The sequence below is a fragment of the Misgurnus anguillicaudatus genome, unplaced genomic scaffold, assembly GCF_027580225.2.
Source record: "Misgurnus anguillicaudatus unplaced genomic scaffold, ASM2758022v2 HiC_scaffold_28, whole genome shotgun sequence".
In the NCBI taxonomy this organism is placed as follows: Eukaryota; Metazoa; Chordata; class Actinopteri; order Cypriniformes; family Cobitidae; genus Misgurnus; species Misgurnus anguillicaudatus.
Genome location: NW_027395278.1, coordinates 1,459,439 through 1,483,627, shown reverse-complemented (window position 1 = coordinate 1,483,627; position 24,189 = coordinate 1,459,439).

Genomic DNA, 24,189 nt, shown 5'->3' with positions numbered 1-24,189 from the left:
TTTCATCACTAAAAGGGAGTTTGGGAACTTATAGCAGAGCACAAATGACGACATGTTTGCTCGAGACAGCGCAAAGCTAGCATGAAGGTAAAGCTAATCTTTTACATTATAGCGATGATGCTGGTAGTGACAATTCTCTCAGACCAAGTGTTTTCGCATCACGTTTTGGTATCAGCTCGAGACGCTTAGAACCCCAATCGAGGTGTTACTAAAAAAAGTATCGGGTACTACGTACTGCACCCAGTGGGCCCCCAAAAGTAAGCTGAACCAACCCAAACCGTGGGTACTATGCAATGGGAAAGCGCCACAAAAGGCTCCTGTGCTTTTTCACAATCACAGAAAGTCATTTTTTGTATTTTACATTCAAATGAAGCTTCAAGACATGTCTTTGAAATGCTTTCCATTTAGTTTGGTGCTTGTTAACCCCACTCATTTGAAAACTCATCTGACTTCCAACAATTGGTGTCTGCGACTGTTGGTCTCGACTGAATGTTTCTATTGAGTTCTCTCTGGCTCTGGTGGTCCAACCTTTGTGCTCCACAAACATTCCCAGCTACCTTCTGGTAATTGCCTCTTATGTGGTACGTCCACTTTCTTACTCTCGGTAATAAAGCAACTTCTGAGAGCATAGAGTCTGCTAAGTAAGAGTAAATGTTGTACTTTTGTGCTCTATAATGGCATAACTAGTTTCTCAAGGTCTCTTGAGATCAGCCCAGTGGTTTACAGGAGTGCATGTGTGCACAATGGATGTGAACAATTTGAGAATCAAGCTTTCTACAGCTCGGTGGAGTCACAGCTAGGGTGGTTATTGTCAGTATTGTTTCCAGCAGGGTGAGCTCTATTCTTCACCACTGGATGGTATAAATAAACGCAACTGTGCGTGCAGCAGCGGGAGACTACAGCGATGTTATAGGCATGTTCCCTTTTACCTGTTAAATCATTCAGATGTGCAAAGTGTAATTTATGCAGAAAAACAATTTTTCACTGTTTATGCAGAAATGCACATACTGTAAACAAGATTATGCTTGAGCAAATATGCAAAAGCTACTGAAAAAGCTATTGTTACATTTATGCATTTGGCAGATGCTTTTATCTAATGCGACTTGCATTCAAGCTATACATTTGATCAGTATGTGTGTTTTCTGGGCTTAAACCCAAAAACTTTTATGTTGACAAATCAATACCTTGCAATGCACTGTAAAGGCCCAAGTATACTTTGTTTTAACGTGGAAGCGAGCATACCCGCAAAGTCAAACTTTATCCATGTGTGCTCCCTGGGATCGAACCAATGACTTTTTGCAATGACACAATGCTCTACCAGTTGAGTTACATGATCACTTTATGGATGATACAGAAGTCAGCTTGGTTCTACAAAAAGCATAAAAAAGTCCTCCTGGATAGCTCAGTGGTAGAGCATTTCAATTTAGCAACTCAAAAAGGTCAAGGGTTCGAACCCAGGGTACACACGTACTGGGTACTGATAAAAATGTATAGCTTGTAATGCATTGTAAGTTACTTTGGAAAAATGCATTTGCCAAAATGCTTAAAGCCGCTCTATGCATTTACGGCGTTTTTGTCAAACAGCGACCCCTAGAGTCGCTGGAGAATACTTGCAACTGTCGTAATTTCCCACTCTAGTACTCCGAAGATAATGACCAGGTAATGTTTCACAATTTCATACAAATATTAGGCTACTGAATAGTCTACTAAACTACAGATAATGGTAATAGGATAATAAGAAGTTTATTTCAAGTGTAGAGTGCATATAATAATAAAGTACCGCGTTTGCTAGCTTATAACGTTTTTACATGATTGCAGCTAAATCACAAGTAAACATTACAAAATGCCATGACAAAGTTAATTGTGTACGTTGCATTATTTCATAACGTTGTTCTTTATAATGTCACTATACATGATTATTGCTATTTATCATAATAGTTTGCAAATTGTGCATGTTTACACTATTTACAACCTCTAGGCTTATTTATGTCCTGATAATTATGTGAGATATTGACAACTGTTGTCATGATAATCGCATGACATACTACAAGGAAGCGCAACAACACACAACATAGACCGCAAACAAGTTAACAAATGAGAGATTTACTTACTAGTCCATCAACAAGATCGCCAGATCAGCATCCCATCCAGTGCTGTCTTTTAGCTCACGCCAACGAGTAAAAACCTGACCGAGTGGGACTCTTTTCCGGTTCCTAACGCGGTCAGATTCTCTTTTCCTTTTCCTACTCTCTTCCGAACGCGCTTTCTTAACTTTTAAATCGTTTAGCATCACGTCTCAAATTTGCCCGTGCAGTTGTTGTTATAGGCTTGATAGACTTCATGCAGCGCTGCAAGAACCTACAGCCGGATGACGTCAAAGTGCCGTCTCGGATCATTCTTGCAGTACTTTGACGTCATCCGGCGGTCGGTTCTTGCAGCGCCACACGAAGTCGAACAAGATTAACGTGTGTGACATCGTTGCCGTAAAGCAAGTCGTGATTCTCGCGAGATTTGTCAGGGGCGGTTCTCTCAAGCTTGCATTGGTGTTTTGCTAGCGGCGTCCTCCCCGTGCTTCAACAGAAGGATGATTCGCCCTACTATGACTTTGTTTACCACTGAAAGAACTTTGAAGCTGTTATATTAAGATAAAATAACTGCATAGTGTGTCTTTAAATGTAACTTTAGTAAAAAAAAATGTTTTTTCATCACTGAATATCTTACCAACTCACGTTAAGAAAAAGTGGAAAAATTGTAATTGATTATAAATGCCTTTGTGAACAGAGACTGTAAAGATATATTATATTTTTTATAAAGGTTGTAAATAAAATAGTTTCTGTTGTCTTGTCTGAGCAGCATTCAACACACAGGCTCATAGAAACTCATACAGAGTTGTATAAAGTTTTCAGGTACTCAGGCTGATCGATCCTGTTGTCATCTGCGTCAGTCTGCGCAGGCCCTTCTGAAGTATTTTCATTTAATCCTCGTACTGCTGCTGAAACACTTTTCTATCTCATATTGATTTTATGCGTCAAAACACAAACCCCTACTGCTCGGGAATGTTCCAGGACATCGGGTCGGTCTGGGTCTGTGGTTCGCTTGTGAGTTTAAGTTGGCTCTGTGATTTTTAAGGGTGGTGCATTGTTGATGTTGGCCAGTGTTTTGGCCAAAGTTAGGCTAACTGGATGAATGAACCCATCCCATCTCTTCTAGATTTATACACACACAGATGATCCTGTCATCCCCCCACTGGTGGTTAAAATAGCATCATGCGTAGTTGATTATGGATTACTGGGGTGGGTGCTTTCATTTATCTAAATTTAATCTGGCGTAAATTGTTTTGAAAAACACTGGATTATACTGTATTGCATTTCTTTAAATGGAATATGCCATCAAATGTGTTTTAACTGAAATCCGTCCAGAATGGAAAGCTTGAATGAATGCATAAACATTAATCTGTATCTGAAGTTTGTACTTTCTGAGCCACTGCACTGACCGTTAATGCTTTATCTGGAAAACACAAAATACATGCCATAAAAAGAAAGGGTCACTTCATTTATATTTTCCCACATTAGCATTGTAGTAGACTCTACAAAAAACTATAGCAAAGTGGAACTATGGAAATTATCTTCTGCTATAATAGAAATAAATACATGTACCCAAATGTATTTATAAAAATGTCTTTTATCAACAAGCTTCTTGAGATATTGCCACGGGATGCTTTTTAAACTGTACTGAAGCAGTTTTCATCTATTCTGGATTCATATTGCCTGCATTTCTTTCATTTCAATTTCAAAACGCAAAAGATTTAGGCCGAGATGCGATGCCAATGAAGTACATTCAAGCTGTACGTTTATGAATATGTGCATTCCATGGGATTCAAACCCATGACCTACATGGTACTAGCATGGTAAGGCTGAGGCGTATTTTTTGTTATATTCAACCAGATTCCTCTCTTTTCTGTATTTGTATGCTTTCTTCTCCTCAGTGATAGCATATGAAGAAGCTAGCTGCTTAACAAACCGACAGTCTGTCTAAATACTAGAGCAGTATTCCTATTCACTTCCAAACCACTGTAATGCAAGCTTAGTATTTTAGTGATTGATTAGGCAGTTTGGTTATTTTGGCGTTTTAGTGCTGAACAGCTGGACGTCATTAATTGGATATTTATGGCTTTATTTTGTGCTCCAGACCACAGCAACCCAGAGCCATCATGTAAAGTTAGAACTAGTTTGGTTGTCTTTATTCAACACAGTATTATAATTTCCCCAATATATTTCACCAACAGGGATTTGCAGTTTGTACTTCCTGCCACATAGTATGCAGACAGCAGTCAAGCTACTAGGATGTAAAGCCTGTCTGAATGCATACAATGAAAGTGCACATAATGTATGGTCCAGTGATGTCATACACCGATTAATATGCGCAGTGCCGCATGTGGAAGTATGCAGAGGTAGTAGCATCTAGCATGGCACTTTCACTGTGGGTTCACATTAGGTAAAACTTTATTTCGATTGTCCACTTTAGACATTTTACTAACTATAAGTAACTTTGCAACTACTCATCAACTACCAATCTTTAGAGAATTAGTAGACTGTTTGCTTAATATCTACTAACACTTTAGTGTGATGATATCTCAACAGACATTTAACTGTCTATAAGTATCTTTGCAGGTGCATGTCAACTTATTCCACTAACCCAAACCTCTTCCCTAACCCCAACCCCTACAGTCTACTAATACACTAATGACAGTCAGTTGACGTGTAGTTGCAAATTATTGAAAGTTAGTTGACATAGTTGAAAAGTTATTTATAGTTAGTAGAATGTCTTAAGTGGACTATCAAAATAAAGTGTAACCTCACATTATTTCAATACTTGATTTTTGAGTCCTGTCGGATTGATGCCTATTGACATTGCTGATGAAGACCACAACTTTCATCATTCTACACCATTTAACAGCATTATCAAGCTGCAACCATTGTTGTTGTTTATAGCGACCTTTAGCACCCAAGAAGCTCCGTCCGAATCCACATACTGTGACAGTACATACCTACTCCTCCACTGTTAAAACAGTACGCTCTATATATAGGCGGTTTCAGCAGTAACAACATAAAACGCGGCTTTCGTGGTCATCACGTAACTTCCGGTAAACTCTGCGAAGAATAAATAACGACAAAGTCCTTTTAAAGTAGTTTATTTATATAACAAGCAAAATAAACAACACGTAGATTACATAGGAACCCAAAACATTTGTTATTTTCGATGAGGTATTTGTTTAAGAGTTCAGTTTCAGCAACTAGTCAGACCAATAAACAAACAGAAACTGGAATTAAAGCAACACTATGTAGTTTTTCAACCTTTAAATAATGTCTCTAAAATTATTTCAGTGATAGAACAACTCTTAACTGGACAAATTGTACTGTTGCTGCAACCTGTGCAGCCGCCTAGCTGCTACAAGCACACTCTGAAAGTCGAGGTGGAGGGTAGAGCACACAGCCCGGCCCCTCCCCCTGCCTGCAGAAGAGTGTCTGATACCAGGCACTGTTGCACTTTTCAACCACATGGGGGAGCCTTAAGTCAATTTTACATGGAAACTACATAGTGTTGCTTTAAAGTTCGGACCAGACGTTTATCGCATCACCGCACGTGCGTCCGATGAAACGGTCTATAGTATGGATGAAATTCGGATGTACTACATGACACAAGTTGTCATAACAACAGGTGAGTCGTTAACTTGGATGCTGTTGAACAAGGACAATTGAATCACAAGGTACAGTTGTTCCCTATATGTATTTGCAGCTGCTTTACCGCTTTTAAATATGACAATGACTTGCCATCCTCTTCTTCGATGGGTGACTACGCTCCCAGGGGGCTCATGGGATAGTAAAGTGTCCATCGAATGCACACTCTTTCCAGTAGTAGGTACTTTTTGCTGAGACAGAGCATTGGCCCAATTTGCCCCAGTTCATAATCTGTCTATTGTACTTCTTGCATTATAAATTGCAGGTTTGTCAGCTTTCACACAGCCACACACAAATCAAGCTTGAGTGCTAGATGACTCTCGACTTGCGCAAAATAAATCAGTGTTTACCTGTTTTCTAATTGAATCACTAAAGATTAATATGTGTTATTGGTCACATTAGAACAGTCATTACAACCCATCGTTCCAGTAGCACCTGTCGCTTTCCTTCTGTTTGCTTTACCTCACATTGTCTGTGTACAATTCATCACCTCCCCATCTAATGCTAAAGAGCTTCTTTCAATTACAATCCCGTTTCCCTTCCCCAATAGAATTTCACCTTTGATTCTTCACGAGACGGTTCAGAGAAACATGTCATTATTTTCTCTCGCCCTCCACGAGATCAAAGCGAACGTGGGCGATTACAGAGAGTCTGAGCACTTTGAAGATGCTACACGTGTATCAGTTTAGTCAATGCGTGGGGGGTACCGCCTCAACTCTTTGCACCCTACTCTCTTTGCACATCCAAAAAAACCTGACTAATACAAACCAGTTCTGTTGTAGTAAATATCAGCACTCTTGAAACACTGCAATCAAATAAGAAGACCATAACTAACTGTTGAATAAAACATATTAGACAGTAGAGGGTAAAGCCTGGCATTATAATTTCATTTCCTTATCCACTGATTTTGCTATTTGCTTTTTCCACTCCTCATTTATATTAAAATCTGTCATCTAAATCTGCCTATTCTGGAACATTATGCGCACTACGGGTTTCATTTGTAACCACGGAATGCTTGTGTCGACCGACAAGCAGACAAGCGTGCTGTCTGCTCAAATAATAAATGAATGCATTTCATGTGAAAGGCTATTACAATTCTTCAGAGTTTTACGTTTCATATAGTTTTACACTATCGTTACAGTTCTCATTTAACTTAATGTCGGTTCAGAGCATTGGGTGGCTGCTGAGTTCTGCCTGACTGTGGTACGGATGTGTGCTGTGGACGGGGAGCAAGATGAAGCCGTCTCGTCCGAGTGGCTCAGACACACAGCTGTGGTCAGCCAAGCATCCCGCTGCATAAGGACACGAACCCACATCAGTTCAGAAGAGGAGGGAGAGCATGAAGGACAGAGGGAGAGACTGAATAGAGAAAGATGACGGGCATTTATAATTGTAAAGGCAGCAAACCGCAACAGACTAAAGGCCGAAGTATGGTCCATTTTTTATGATGGTCCGCGTACCGCCAGATTTTTGAAACCTGCCTACATTGTATGTGTAGGTCACGCATGTGCTCACACCTGATCTCACGAATTTCCGTGGGATAGTCACAGAATTTTTTGCTCATTTTTTCAGTGGCGTTCTCACGGATATCTGCACTTTTCCGTGGCCCTACCACAGACTTTCTTTTCTATGGCATTCTCACGGATTGGTTACTGAACTGTTTTGTCCTATTTTCTTACAATTGTCACTCGGTTTAGGGTTAGATTTACATAAAATGACATCCTTACCCAAACCCACAACACATGCTCACTCCCCAAGGCGTCGAAATCTGAAGCATGTTCAAACGCCTTCAGCGTCAGTATGAAGAAGCAAAGAGTGCCCCTATGCACGACAATATCTACAAAATGGGAACTCCGTTGCTTTCATGCTAATCGTTGCTTTCATGCTAATCCCTCAGCGTCGGATATAGACGAAAGGGAATCCAGGAAGGTGATGCTGTCACGTTATGCGACGATCGGCAGGATCATGCTGCTTCTGGACGGTAACTACTCAATTTTTTTCCAATTTTTAAACCATTGTCGCTTGGGTATGGGGTTAGACTTGGGGTTTGGATGTCAGTTTAAGTATTGGTATATACTTTTTGTCTTCTGATTTTTAAGCCATTGTTGCTTGGGGTTAGGGTTAGAATTCGGGTTTGGGTTAGGATGTCTGTATTGGTTTATACTTTTTGTTTTCTGACTTTTAAACCATTGTCGCTTGGGGTTAGGGTTAGAGTTGGGCTTGGGTTAGGATGTAATTTTATGTAAAAGAAAGTCGTTCTAACCCAAACCCCGAGCGACAATGGTAAAAAATTTGGAAAAAAAAATTGAGTTGTTACCGTCCAGAAGCGGCATGATCCTGCCGATCGTCGCATAACGTGACGGGATCACCTTCCGGGATTCCCTTTCGTCTATATCCGACGCTGAGGGATTAGCATGAAAGCAACAGAGTTCCCATTTCGTCGATATAGTGACGCATAGGGGCACCCTTCGTGTCTTCATACTGACGCTGAAGGCATTTGAACATGCTTCAGATTTTGACGCCTTGGGGAGTGAGAATGGGTTGAAACCCAACTCTAACCCCAACGCCAAGCGACAATTGTTTAAAGTTAAAAAAATATATATAAAAGAATAAATCAGAAAAAAAATGTATAAACTAATACCTAAAGTGACATATTAACGCAAACACCAATCTAACCCTAAACCGAAACGACAATGGTTTGAAAATAGGAAAAAGCAGTTAAATAACCAATCCGTGAGAATGCCACGGAAAAGAAAGTCCGTGGTAGGGCCACGGAAAATGCGGAGATCCATGAGAATGCCACTGAAAAATTAGCAAAAAATTCTGTGACTATCCCACGGAACTTTGTGAAATCATGTTGTGTGTAGTATGTAGCCCATGAAATGCATTGCATTTTGTTGTAATGCGCATACGTCAAATGTCTGTGTACATGTAGGAGTCAAATAATTTAAATAACTTTGCAAGGCTGTGCGTTCAACCGTGCGCATACATTCGCATACACGTAAAAACAGACTATACTCAGAACATTCACATACAAAGAACAATGAGTGGATTTGTATGGTTCTACCACTTACAGAATTATTTAAAGTATGTTTATATTATTTATGATACTTGTGGTTTATAAAGATAATTTAAGGGGGGGGGGGGCAACCCTCAGATAGGGGTGTGTGTGAATGTGTCCTGTTTAGTTTAAGACTTGCCTGACATATGCTTATATTCAGTGAGGTTTAACAAGCACACTTGACATGGCTAAAACTGAATTTTGAACATCCTTGATTCTGAATCTGTCAGAAAGCCCTGTGGGTGCAGTATGTTTGGTGTGCTGCTTTTAAAACCCAGACTCTTATTAATAGCATGAAGATTTCATGGAGGCTAATAAGATTCTCTCTCTGGATCTTAACCCAGCAGACGCCGACCTCCAGCATCATACAGTACACACACACACATACACACAGAGCGCCTAATGACATCATGGAGGAGCGTCTGCCGAATAGCGCACAGTTTTTTTCCCTCTGCCCTCCGCTCGCTGTCTTCATGAGCTGAATATGAGCTAACTGTTTGCACAGGCCCGTCTTTAATAAAAAGCGACAAGGATTTATCACCCTTCACAGCGTCACGTGAATCCACTCCATCAGGCTGTGATATCTTTCATACGCACTCATTCTCGCCTCTTATTAATGCAGGAAGGATGCCGGGGGGCCTGCAATAATAATCGGATGCTTTTGAGATGAACGGACACTTGTTAAGGATGTGTACTTTCTGCACACCTTACAGTTTAGCACTGTAGGAGTTTAATGGATTTTATTGGCTGTCTTTTGATCTTTATTGGACAGTATATTGCACATGTTGTTGACATAGTGGTCACTAAAATTTAAAACCCAAATATTCAATAGTGTTATTTAAAGGTGCCGTAAAAGGAAAACTGTACCCACATGGAAAAAACCTATATAAACATATATGTTTCAATATAGGTTTTGATATAGGTTTCAATATATGTGACATATATAAAATTGGCTGTTTTCCTATATTAAGGTAATAATAGACCATTTCATTCTAAAGACAAATCCTGGAGTTGTAAATGGAAAACCATTTCTAGATAATGTTTTGCACTTATTGAAGCCACATACCTTCTATGTAGATATTTATATTATTATTTTAATGCATTCTTTGGAACCTTTAAATCTGAACCGACACTCAAAAAATAAGGTACACAATGCCATAGAAGGACTATTTTTGGATGAATAGTTCGACCAAAGGATCTTTTTAGTGGAAAAATGCACATTACCTCATTACTCATCACAGGTTTATTTTTTATTTATTTTTTTGTTTTGCAGATGTAAGGTTTGACATATGAAGAGTTTCGTTGCAGAACGAGATAAATCAATTTTTTTACATTTTCGTCATAACATGTTTATTATTATGTTATCATGTTATTATTTTGTTTTATGGTGCTACTTAGCAGTATTTTTTAAGTTATGAAGGTTTAAATCAAAACAAACCTACTGCAGTTGAATTGATGTTAATTGGAATGCATAACCAAAAAACGAGATTTCTGAACAATTAAAAAAACGGAGTTATCTCGTTTTGCGACGAAACTCTTCATATGCAGAAAAGCTTGTATTGAAACTTTTTACGCAGTTTAATTGTACCAATGATAACAAATAAGAAAAAAAATAAACAAAATAACATGCTTCTTTCTTGTCAACCTGATCTCACGAATTTCCGTGGCATAGTCACGGAATTTTGTGCTCATTTTTCCGTGGCATTCTCACGGATCTCCGCATTTTTCCGTCGCCCTGCTACGGACTGTCTTTTTCCGTGGCATTCTCACGGATTGGTTACTCAACTGTTTTGTCCTATTTTCTTACCATTTTCGCTTCGGTAAGGGTTAGATTTACATGAAATGACATCCATACCCAAACCCAACTCTAACCCCAACGCCAGGCGACAATTGATTAGTAAAAGTTTAGAAAATATAAAAGAATAAATCAGAAAAAATAGTATAAACCAATAGTCAAAGTAACATCCTAACGCAAACACCAAATCTAACCCTAAACCGAAGCGAAAATGGTTTGAAAATAGGAAAAAGCAGTTGAGTAACCAATCCGTGAGAATGCCACGGAAAAAGACAGTCCGTAGCAGGGCCACAGAAAAATGAGCACAAAATTCCGTGACTATCCCATGGAACTTTGTAAGATCATGTTGTTCTTGTCATGACTGTCATTTAAAATTAATTTAAAGTAAAAGGTTATTAACAATATTTAGTAATACATTATTTAGGGTTACAGTGATGGGGGTTGTGATGGCCCTTGTTAGGGCCCACAGTTTTGTGCTTTACATCAGGGATCCACTGCGAGATGTTCTGGGGGCCGGTTGCTAGGTGATGGTGGCCTGATTAAGGAGTCCATCGGTGGGCAGAGTTATCGCTAATTGACAGCTGCTTGCCCTAAGGGTTTTATTCCAACCCGAAGACCTCGAGATAATGGGAGGGCAGCGCTCCATCACCCCCCCCCCATGTGAGAATCAGCTATGAGGGGGAAAGATTACTGATGCCTCTTCTCCCTCCATTGGGGCAGCGAGCCGGGGGGGATTCAGGGGTAAAATGACAACCATTGGGAAAAGGGGAAATAAGCATGTACGTAAACCAAGAGAAGGTTTATGCCCAGAGTGCCCGGCTATGCTGCCTGGCGTCTTTATTCTAGAGCCTTTCCCTGTAGACTGCCATCCAAGCTCACTTCACATGAGCTAATCTTATTAGCTTTTCAAAACCTCATATTAAAATCCAATTATTTCCAGCCGTATTCTGTGTATATACTGTTTCCATGGATATACTTTACTGTAAGTAGGATAAAATGATCCTGCTTGGCAAACTAAAGCTGTAAACATTGTACAGTTTTTATTTATTTATTTGCTGTTTGTTTGGTGTATTCGCAGCTCATTGTAATTACTTTTAATCTTGTTTTTAAATATAACCAAATGACACTCAACTAAACTTGATGAGAGAATAATTATGTATATTGCTGATACATTGTTTGTGTATGCTCTTATAATCTAAAGCTGCAATATTTTTTTCTAGGGGCATTGCATGATTGCTGGCATTTATTACAATACAGGGATAAGAAATGCATTTGTTTTCTATTACCAGCTTTTGAGTTGCATCACCTAATTTCTAACATGAAAAACATCGGCTTTTTAGGAGAAGTTCGGTTTCTACACATTTAAAGCCCATAAGTCTTCTGCAAACGAATGGAACACAATTACAGCCATGTCATTTTTGCTTTATGTAATCTGTATGAGTGATTATTTTCATAGGAAACATAAATTAAATTACATCAGAGAGGCAAGGCTGGCTGTGATGAAGCTACCCTGCCTCTATTGTAATTATCTTCATATTACTGTAATAATTTGGAAGTGTGCAAAGCAGATTATTCTCTCTCCGGTCCTGCTGAGATGTGCTTTTCTTTCATCTGGGTCTAAAACATGTCCCATATCTTCTCTCCTTCTCCAAACACTTACATTCTGAAAACTTTTCACAAACCTTTGTTTTGTTCCTTCTGTAAATGCATGGATCCAGTGAAAAATGCAAATGAGGTTAAAACATTTCCCTGTAGTTCCCACCATTTTAGGGACACAAATAAGAAGTCAGTGTGTTTAAGATAAACTCCTCTGCCAGCATAAGCAAATGGTCTCCTGTTGAATGTCATGTCAGGGTCTGTGGTGGTTTGCTGTTGCTCTCGTCACACAGCACAAAATAAATTGTGCTTTCATCACTCTTATCAAACGTCAGACATGATTTTAGTTGCTTATGGTCCTGCTTCACTGCAGTGCATTTCAGTCTGCTTTAAGAAAGCCCTGCTGTCTGTCATTGCATTACTTCCATTTCCAAACCGACTAAATCAATTTCGATGCGTCCACATGCCAGCATGATACACCAATAGCAGGAGAAAACAAATGTTGACATGGAAACAGGAGTCTCGAGTTGAAATCATCTTTCAACAGATGATTTCTAGAAATGTATGCTTTGCTTTTAGGCATAACAGCTGCAATGTTTAAAATAACTTTGATGGCTTTCAGGTTTTTGTGGAATAAAATTGAATGTTCAGATTTGATGACCACTTGTTTTCAATAAAAGCAAACAGTTCCCGAAACTGACATGGATGTTTGATAGGTCTGTCAGATCATTTTATACTTTTTGAAGTATGCTCTGTCTTGTCTATTGGTAAATCTAAATATGCCTAAATATTTCTTATTGCTTAAAGGGTAAGTTCACGTAAAAATTAAAATAATGTCATTAATGACTCACCCTCGTGTCGTTCCAAACTCGTAAGTGTCACGGTCCTGTCGGACATCCGTGCTAGATGTTGGTCTGAGTGCATCTGACAGGACCGTGGCAGTATCATGTTCTGTGTGGGGACATGTGGGATCACATTCTGTGTGTGGCTTTCACATGTTCCCGGTGTCTTGTTGCTGTCGTGATCTTGCCAGACCTTAGTATAGGTCCAGGTCTATGTTCTGAGGGCAAGGTCAGGGCAGCATTGTGTTTTGTGGGAACACGTGTGTTTCACATTATTTCTGTGTGACACGTGTTCCCCAGTGTGGTGTGGCTGTCATGGTCTTGCCTGACCTTGGTTATTATCCAGAGGGCAAGACCAGGGCAGCATTGTGTTTATGTGGGAATACGTGTTGTTTCACATCATGTATGTGTAACACGTGTTCCCAGTGTCTTGTCACTTTTACCCTACTCCCTTATGTAATCATGTCTTAAGTGATTAATTATGTTCACCTGTTCCCCATTGATGTGCTGTCTATATAATGCCCTTGTGTTCTCTGTGTGGTGTGCGTGCGTTGTTGTTTGATATTCAGTGTCTATGTACTCGTTTATCTATTCCAGTCATTCTCATATTCTAGTTTGTGTTCCATCACAGTGTTATTATTTCATGTTCTGTTTTACCCCCTCGTGGGTTTGTTTTGTTCAGTTTTATTAAAACATAGTTATATTTTCTTACATCTGGTCTGCGTTTGGGTTCATCTTTAGTTTTCCTTTTCCGGTGTTTAAACCGATCGTGACATAACGCACGCACCCAACTGAACCCAGCGGATCACTATGCAATGTGCATCGGACCCGGAGTGGTGGTCCTCCATTGCAGCGCAGACGCTCTCCGGGGGTAGCCCCTTCCCACCGCAGAGGGACCTTCCACTCCGGGACTATGCCTTGGCGGTGGAGAGCAGTAAGGGTTGTTACCCAGAGGTTCTTGCCAGCGCTTACCTGGTGGCTGGGATGAACGACCCTCCGCCGATTCGGGAGCGAGCGGAGCTTCTTCATCTGCCGTATTGGGACTTGGTTGACCGTCTCGACCGCCGACAGCAACCACCGAGATTGGCCGAGACGGTCGTATCCATCGTTTCCTCATCCAACCCGAGAGGCATCAGGACCGGGGCTGTCAGACTGGGGAGGTCGACTCCCGTCCCTCCAGTGCTGGAGACCTTTTCTTCGCTGACCTCACCCACTCCTGCGCTTGATCTCCGTCCCGCATCTTCTGCATCCAGACGGAGGAGGAGAAGGACGAAAGACGCTCCGGATCACCCGCCGGTGCAGCCGGAGACACGTCACCCGCCGGTGCAGCCGGAGAGACGTCACCCGCCGGTGCAGCCGGAGAGACGTCACCCGCCGGTGCAGCCGGAGAGACGTCACCCGCCGGTGCATCCGGAGAGACGTCACCCGCCGGTGCAGCCGGGGACACGTCACCCGCCGGTGCAGACGGGGACACGTCACCCGCCGGTGCAGCCGGAGACACGTCACCCGCCGGTGCAGCCGGAGACACGTCACCCGCCGGTGCAGCCGGAGACACGTCACCCGCCGGTGCAGCCGGAGACACGTCACCCGCCGGTGCAGCCGGAGACACGTCACCCGCCGGTGCAGCCGGAGACACGTCACCCGCCGGTGCAGCCGGAGACACGTCACCCGCCGGTGCAGCCGGAGACACGTCACCCGCCGGTGCAGCCGCCTGCGCAGCCGCGGACACGTCACCCGCCGGCGCAGGTGCGATCCGGACCACGTCATCAGTCGGCATTTCAGCCGCGGGACTTTAAGACTCATGTTCCCCATGGACATTTTGTTCCCCCTGTTTTTTCCCCACCTCCCCTTCATCATGTATTGTTTTTGTTACACCATCCCAACCCGTTTGTCACATATGTTTGTTTACCTTTGTTGTTTGTAGTAATGTTGTCGTGGTTGTCTTCTGTTGTGCAGTCGTTCGTTCCTCGTGTTTAATGTTTTTGTTTATTTTTGTTGTGACGTCTTGTATCCGTCTTTAAAGAGGGGGGTACTGTCACGGTCCTGTCGGACATCCGTGCTAGATGTTGGTCTGAGTGCATCTGACAGGACCGTGGCAGTATCATGTTCTGTGTGGGGACATGTGGGATCACATTCTGTGTGTGGCTTTCACATGTTCCCGGTGTCTTGTTGCTGTCGTGATCTTGCCAGACCTTAGTATAGGTCCAGGTCTATGTTCTGAGGGCAAGGTCAGGGCAGCATTGTGTTTTGTGGGAACACGTGTGTTTCACATTATTTCTGTGTGACACGTGTTCCCCAGTGTGGTGTGGCTGTCATGGTCTTGCCTGACCTTGGTTATTATCCAGAGGGCAAGACCAGGGCAGCATTGTGTTTATGTGGGAATACGTGTTGTTTCACATCATGTATGTGTAACACGTGTTCCCAGTGTCTTGTCACTTTTACCCTACTCCCTTATGTAATCATGTCTTAAGTGATTAATTATGTTCACCTGTTCCCCATTGATGTGCTGTCTATATAATGCCCTTGTGTTCTCTGTGTGGTGTGCGTGCGTTGTTGTTTGATATTCAGTGTCTATGTACTCGTTTATCTATTCCAGTCATTCTCATATTCTAGTTTGTGTTCCATCACAGTGTTATTATTTCATGTTCTGTTTTACCCCCTCGTGGGTTTGTTTTGTTCAGTTTTATTAAAACATAGTTATATTTTCTTACATCTGGTCTGCGTTTGGGTTCATCTTTAGTTTTCCTTTTCCGGTGTTTAAACCGATCGTGACAGTAAGATCTCCGATCATCTTTGGAAACAGAGTTTAAAATGTTTTAGATATAGTCTTAGAACTTTCTGACCCTCCATTGAAAATCTATGTATAGTATACTGTCCATGTCCAGAAAGGTAATAAAGACATCAGCAAAGTAGTCCAAATGACATCAGTGGGTCAGTTAGAATTTGTTGAAGCATAGAAAATACACTTTGGTCCAAAAATAACAAAAAATATGACTTTATTCAGCATTGTCTTCTCTTCTGGGTCGTTGCTGACGTGGTCGGTCCAGATTTTTTCGTCCGAGCTTCAGTCGAAGGGAGATGCACGCTGTAAGTGTAAAAAAAAAATTTGCAAACATGTCTGAAGATAACACGTCAACAGCGTCGTACGTCAGCAGCGTCACTGTGCATGCGCGTTTGCAACAGACGCGGAATAGAAGATAAAGTCGTAATTTTTGTTATTTTTGGACCAAAATGTATTTTTGATACTTCAACACATTTTAACTGACCCACTGATGTCATATGGACTACTTTGATGATGTTTTTATTATCTGTCAGGACATGGACCGTATACCGTACATAGATTTTCAATAAAGGGTCAACAAGCTCTCGTACTAAATCTAAAACATCTTAAACTGTGTTCCACAGATGAACGGAGGTCTTACGAGTTTGGAACGACATGAGGGTGAGTCATTAATGACATTATTTTCATTTTTGGGTGAACTATCCCTTTAAAATATATTAAAACATGGTTTAAATATATAGTTTTATATAGAGTTTATATTTTAATTACAGGACTCACAAATCATATTTATGGACGATGTAATAAAATAAAGTTTGATAACCATTTCATAATATAAGCCCGCAGTGAGTAGGTTTACATGCACAGAATAAGCGGATAACTATCAAAAATCTGCTCATTATAAAAAACTTTTTTTATGCGTTTACATGCAAATCAATAAACTGGCTATGCAGACAACTGCGTTTACACGGGACTTGGAGATTTCTGAGGTTTCTCGCAGGTAGTGACGTCATCGCCTATAATACATAATAGTCGATCAAAAAGCCATCGGCATATCGGTCTTAAGCTATATTGTTTTATCTCTTTTCGTGTCTCCAGAACCTGTAAATATAACATCAGTTTTTATTTTCGAAGTTTCTCTGCCAACTGCTTTAATAGAGCAGAGACTTTTATGCGTTACTTTGCGCTTACTTCCGCATCTGACGTTTATCTTTCACATGCGGAGACATGCGCACATGGACAAACTGTGATAAAGCCGGTTAAGGTGTTTACATGCCACACGAAATCGGGGTAATGAGCAAAAAACTACCTGTGCCGATTGGTATTGCTTAAGCCGTTTATGGGCTTTCCCCAATTAAAGAAAACCATTTTACGTGTTTACATGACCCCACGTGTTATCAGTTTATTAAGCATAATCGGCGAAAGAATGTGCATGTAAACACACTCATTGTGGCTTGATAGAAGCCACAACAGATTGGCATGCTAGACGCTTTAAATCGCATACAGCGCTTAGCAGACTGATTAACTGTGACGTCAGAGTATCATGAGAGTGACGCAACAGTATGTTTTTGATGTCATACGCTGATCGTGTGCTCAGTGCCATATGAAGTCAAACATACCCATGGCTTCAATGGCAGAAAAAGTGGGTACCGAGGATAACCCAGACATAACACCACTGAGCAGGGACCCTATAAATGAAGTGGCAGAGTGCTGCTAGCTGAAAAAAATCAGGGTAATGTATGTACACGTGAATCAAATACAGTATACAAACCTGTGCTAGTGATTTTGGCATATTTTAATGAAAATAAAATGCTTTAATAAACTCTTAACAAGAATAATCCTTGAGTGAGATGTTATCTAACGTGCTGACTCAATGAGGCCAACATGTCCTCCAGCTGTGGTGCACTGACCCCAAACCCCATGTCAATAAAGCAGGAACACAGGACATATAAACCCGTACCTTCCCCTCGTTGATATAACACACATGTGTTATTTTAACCAGGTAAAGCCATCTCAAATGCTCAATCTATGCGACGAACATCTGGACTCACTTGAGCGCAAATGCAGAAAACTTCACTGTGAAGCTTATAGGATTGGCCTGATCAATTACCTCAATCAGAGGTAAAAGTTGAGGCCACATGAGGAAACTGAAACATTTTTGATAGCCAGATTGATTTAGCACTGGTTCTTTCACAAAAGTTTCTGTGCAGTATATAACAAGCCAAACTGTTTGGATTACTGTATCCTATGATACAATGTGCCCAGCTTGACCTACCAAAAAATAAATAAATGTCAGAATTTGTTGTTTAAAGTTAGGACAAAATTGGATTGGAAATTACCATATTTGTTTTCAGTGTAATAAATAGATAATTCGTCTCTTTAGGGCTCAACAATAAGAATAGCCCAATGGCCAAAGGCCTGCGTAAACAATGCTTGGGCCAGTTGAAAGAATTACCACTTTTGTGTTTTGAGGCCTTGCGAATTTAAATATTTAATAAAAGAAGACGTGAAACAGATGTCAATGTGCTACACACACAGTTTGAAAAGCTGTATCTCAAAGCTTCAGAAACATGCATATACTGAGTTTTCATGCTCTTGAATGGACATGTTAACACAAAATTATCTAAGTGCCGCAATTATCCTTGTAAACAGTCAGTTATGTCTTAAGTAAATGTTAACAGTTCAGAAACAAAACGCATGTGTGATAGTATATCGGATCAGTGCATTGGATCTTAAAGGAACACACCAACTTTTGGGGATTTTAGCTTATTCACCGTATCCCCCAGAGTTAGATAAGTGCATACATACCCTTTTCATCTCTGTGCGTCCCATAACTCTTTCTGACGCACCCACTGCTAGTCTAGCTTAGCACAAAGACTGGAAGTAAATGGCTCCAGCTAGCATACTGTTCTAAATAAGTGACAAATAACAAGGTCCTATGAGACACAGCCATCTTTTAACCGTATACATATTGTGAACTATATTCTCAGAAGTTGCGCTAATCACTTCCCCAAGTAGCAGTGCTTCGCATTCTGAGAATATAGTTCCCAGTCAGTGGCGTAGCGTCAGGGCATGCAGGGTATGCACGTGCAAATGGGCCCTGGCCAATAGGGGGCCCGGCCCTGGGCCCGCCCCAGCTTTTAATAAAAAAAAATTATTTATTTGTTTTTTTTTTGGCAGCAATAAATATATTTTTGTATGCATATCATGTGTAGTGATTTCTTATTTCTCCGTAGTGTCTAATTTCTACGTCATTTTTGTTTGCGTTTATTTATTTTTTTTGCACTCTGCGGATGCCATAGACTACTATGCCATCATTTTTTTACATCATGCATCGCCGTGCCAAAAAAAAGAAAACACAGTGTAAGAGGTTACTATAGCGGCTATTTACATGAACATTAAGGATGGACAAATATAAACATAAAAGTGGGGTCTCAAAGAGAAGGCGGAGATGTTAGTCACGAGTCAAAAACTACCCAAAAAATTTTCTTTTTCTTTATTTAAATCTACCATTTAAAGTAAAAAAGTAAAGTAAAAATATTTGACTACCTTATTAAAAGTATATGTTGTTAACAGACCTGCGCGCCACAGTTTACATTGCCAATGGGCAAGGTTGGGGGGGCTTTGGCATAAGGGGGCCCTTAAATTTTTTTTTGCATATGGGCCCGGGATTCACTTGCTACGCCACTGTTCCCAGTATGTATACGGTTAAAAGATGGCTGTGTCTCATACAGTATGACCTTGTTATTTGTACACAATGTTACTATACAAATCACAACATATAAATAGGAAAATGTTGGGATTATTTTGTCATTTATTGGGAACAGTATGCTAGCTGGAACCATTTACTTCCAGTCTTTGTGCTAAGCTAGGCTAGCGGTGGGTGCGTCAGACAGAGTTACAGCAGGTACGGAGATGAAAAAGGTATGTATGGACTAATCTAACTCTGGAGGATACGATGAATAAGCTAAAATCCCCAAAAGTTGGCGTGATCCTTTAAAGAGCACCCCAAATAAACCTTGTACTAGTGTTAGTGTAACCCAGCCATTGGAAAATTTTTATCTGATTGTGTTCAACCCAAACGTCTGGCACAGTCTGCTGCCTTCAAGATCTAAACATGCACGTCTCCAAACAAATGGTCATTATATCAATCCAGGGAAATGGGTTGCAAAAAACTATTCTTCATTAATGAGGTCAACCAGAATTCAATTCAATGCTTTCTTCATACAGGTTTAGAGACAGAGACACCATGGCAGGGAGCTGTATCAGTAGCTTTCTCTAGCAATCTAGCTGATGTGCAGCCATTGTAGAAGCAGTCTATGACCTCATGACCCTGGCCTCAGAGTAGCCTGGGATAGGATTAACTCAAGACTGGATCTGAGCCAGTGCTTACCCATAACAAATACAGGCCGATAACATATCTTTTAATTACAGGCTCCTGTACCTTCATCAAATTCCTCTAACCAACCCTCCGAGGCCAAAGGGGTCAGTGCACTCTCATAACTCTATATATCAGGTCCAGGATAATATGATTGAATTATACAAGCTTGCAACTGCACCAGCAGTGCTGTTTGTCTGGAGCTTTATTGTGTCAGAAGGTGAAGCATCTTCTCTCTGTCAGCATCATGCAGAACAGCTTCAATAATAAAGTCTGTCGTAGCTCAGAGTTACCTGGGGACATGTTTGTTAGGATACAAGGTGAGGCAATGCTTTTCATAATCCACTTTAAACCTGCTTACTGAGCGTCTGAGATGTTTTGCAATCATTTAGCCTTTGTTTATGAAGAAGGAGAGTTAATTTATGGGAAAGATAATGCGTTAGATGGGTAATACGTATTTCTCTCCTAAACGATTTGTGAAGGGAACCATGATTTGCGATTTTGACTTATTCGTATGCAGATGTTCCTACTAGTGTGAGTTTATTTTGACCTACATTTCTTCACTGTTTCATATTAACTAAAACAACAAATACAAAACCACGTGGGTGAATGCTTTCAATATGTCCGAACTTTGAGTGATAAATTATTTACAAAATGTTTATTATTTCAAACATTTGCGCAGATGGAGAATTTCTATCACTTTCTCTCTCTCCCTTTTCTAGTGAGAGAGTATTTTAAAAAAGTCTTAAAAAAGATCAACTTAGCTACATGAGAAGCAAAATTGCTTAGATGTTAAAGGGGTGGTTTAATGGTATTTCATGCATTACGATTTATTAACACAGTTATAGAGTTGTTTCCTCATGCTAAACGTAGGCAAAGTGTCAAAAAAGCATTTGGGCGTGTTACAGATTATTTCTGTGCCGAATGCACTTCGTCAGCGTTCGTACAAGTTTCGGAAAGTTTTTGTTCGGTTACGGGTCCAGCTGACGTTTCAGGGGTTTCTATACGTATTACTTATTTTTATAGGCACTTCCGCCAAAATACCCCGCCCACCCGTCAATCAGCGGGAGACGCTAGAACTTGCAAACATCAAGCGACAGCTTTGTTTAATTTCAAAACTCAACAATGGCACGAAAGAAGAAGTGTGTTTTTGAATGTTAGGAGAAGAAATCCAGCCTTATGGAATCAATGGATATAGTTTATTATCTGGGGGGTAGCAGCGGAGTTTTGCGTGTGTGTTTGATGCGCTGGATTTCATTGAAAAGTCCCAACCGGGTCATGAGTTGCATGCGGTAAGTAACACTTCTGTCTTATGTTGGAAATATGCGCGTGCATATTATATAAATGACATGAACATGTAGTGAATCATAAGTTATAATTTTTGTATAGTGTTGCATGACTCGTACTCGCTCCACCCGCGGAGTAACTCCTCTTTCTTCATTTTTTTGTACGTTATTGGAAAGATTCGGTAAAGCTAATCTTTCTTTTATAAATCTGATTAAACTAAAGACACTTCGGAGATATAAAGGATGTAATATTACTCTATAGGTACTCCAGATTAATATCAGAAATGCAGAAACAGCGTGTGTTATGTGAGCTTTAAAAATTGTTTTCAACATATTTTTAATTGTTATATTTCGCAATAGTTTTTTTCAAGTCTAAGTATCAATATAACACAATTAGTTCATTTGTAAGACTTATAAATCAAGAAACAAAGATTGCCAAGGGATAAGCAAAATAAACCTAAAGGAAAACACCATAGTTTTTCAATATTTTACTATGTTCTTACCTCAACTTAGATGAATGAATACATACCATACATCTTTTTTCAATGCGTGCACTTTTAATCTTTGTACAGCACCTCATCAATGTGTTATGATTTAGCCAAGCCCCATGTATTCCTTAGGATCGAAACAAATGTTTTATTTTGTGCCACCATATTTACTTGTGTAACTACTCATGTAACAGTCTTTAAATAGGGAAAACATTATAAGTGTTTGGTGGCTTCTAAATTCATTCCTATTTGGATCCTAAGGAATGAATGGGGCTAGGCTAAATGATAACACATTCACGACACGCTGTACTAAGATTAAGTGCACGCATTAAAAAAAGATAGGGATGTATTAATTTGTCTAAGTTGAAGTAAGAAGATAGTAAAATATTGAAAAGCGGTGGTGTTTTCCTTTAATAGAAGGTACTGTATATTCTCTTAAATATTCATTATCTTGCACGGTTGCCTTACAAATAAGAATCCGGTTTTAAATATAATTTAAGATATTTTACTGAGAAACAAAATGAAAATGTTAATCAGAAAACATTTTTGTTTAGTTTTTTTTTTAATAATTTGAGCAGTTTGGCGTACACCTTGCATACATCAAAATGCAATTCATTCAAAATACATAATATTCATTACAAACTCGTATACATTTAGGTAATGAGGCAATTATCTCCCCGCAGATGTGTGCTTTAATGGCTATGTGGCAGCCAGAGTGGAGACCACATTAAAATGGTTTCGGGAGTCTTTGGAGTGCCTGCAGACACTGGGGCATTTCACACCATTTTATGTAGAAGACATTTTACATTTCATGCCAAATAATGAATTCTAAAACAAAATCACAAAAGAGAAAGATGAACCCGCAGAGAGTCGCGGGGTGCATTTTAAACACCAGGCTCCAAAGCCTGCCTCAGGAATGTCAATTATAAAGGAACCTGCCACCGTCCTCGCTGATAAGACTGGGGATTTAGATTTAACGCTTCGCTCAGGAGAGACACCAGAACGTGGCCTTGGCGTGCACCTGGGCTAGATGCGGATGTTTAGCGCGGCACATTTCTCTCCAGTTTTTTCATCATCATGGTTAATCAATACCTCCAGCAGTAATCGATACCGTGAAGCCGGAGGACGATCATTACCCGGCGATGGTTGAAAAGTAGTGTGCAAACTTCAAAAATAGAGAAGCAACATCGTTAGGAAGGAGCTCCTGCACAGCCACATAGATCAATCAATCTCTAGAGAGGTTAACCACATAGAGGTGACCTGAGTCTACTGAACAGAAGCCAACACACACGTATACACACAAAGCCAGTCAGCAGAACAGGTGTGCACCTGATACCACAACACTGAACCAGTCGATGCAGATGAAAAGCAATTAGACGGCGGCTCAGATTTTACAGCGTAATGATATTGATTCATTATTTCGACTCGAGTGACTAAGTGAAGCTGTGTCTTATTAGTTTATTGCTAACAAACAAAATAGCTCTGCAAATATTTACTAACAGCAAGGTTGCCACAGACTGTTATACTTGTGCTCGGATACCACAGGACATACACTGTAAAAAATAAAATAAAAATTTTATTTAAAAATTTTAAGGCAGCAAATAATTATTTAAAGTGTGTAAAGTGGTAATTAAAAGTAAGAATAAATAAATAAATACAAATAATTTATTCACCTTCCTGTTGTTACAATGCCAAATCACTTTCTCCCAGGAAAGAATGGCGACAGGTGCCATTTAGCAGTGGGGGCTTGTGACTGCTCATCCGAGGGGCACTAATTCAAAATATGTGTTCGGAGTGTCATGTGTGTTGCTTGCGTTTTCAAAATATGTGTTTGTTGCGTCATGTAAACCATGTGCATCACGTGTTTCATCAAAATAAGTGCCTGCTGCACACGCGTCTAAACTGTTTATGATAAAAGAAATTCAAAATACACGCAAGACCCTCCTTTAACAGTAAACTCTGATTAGGCATGAGTTTATGCGAGTATCTGGCAAACGTGAGCATCTCTTTTATCATAAACCCTTTGGACGCATTTTATCTTGACAAGACATATGATGCACATAGGTTCACTCGACGCGCAGAACACATATTTTGAAATAAGGAACCACACACATGACGGACTACATACATGTTGTGACGAACTTCGCATTGAGCGCCCTCGAAAAAAGAAGTCACCGGTTGTCACTGCTGTTTAGTGCTAAAACACACACAAAAAAAAACATAAAA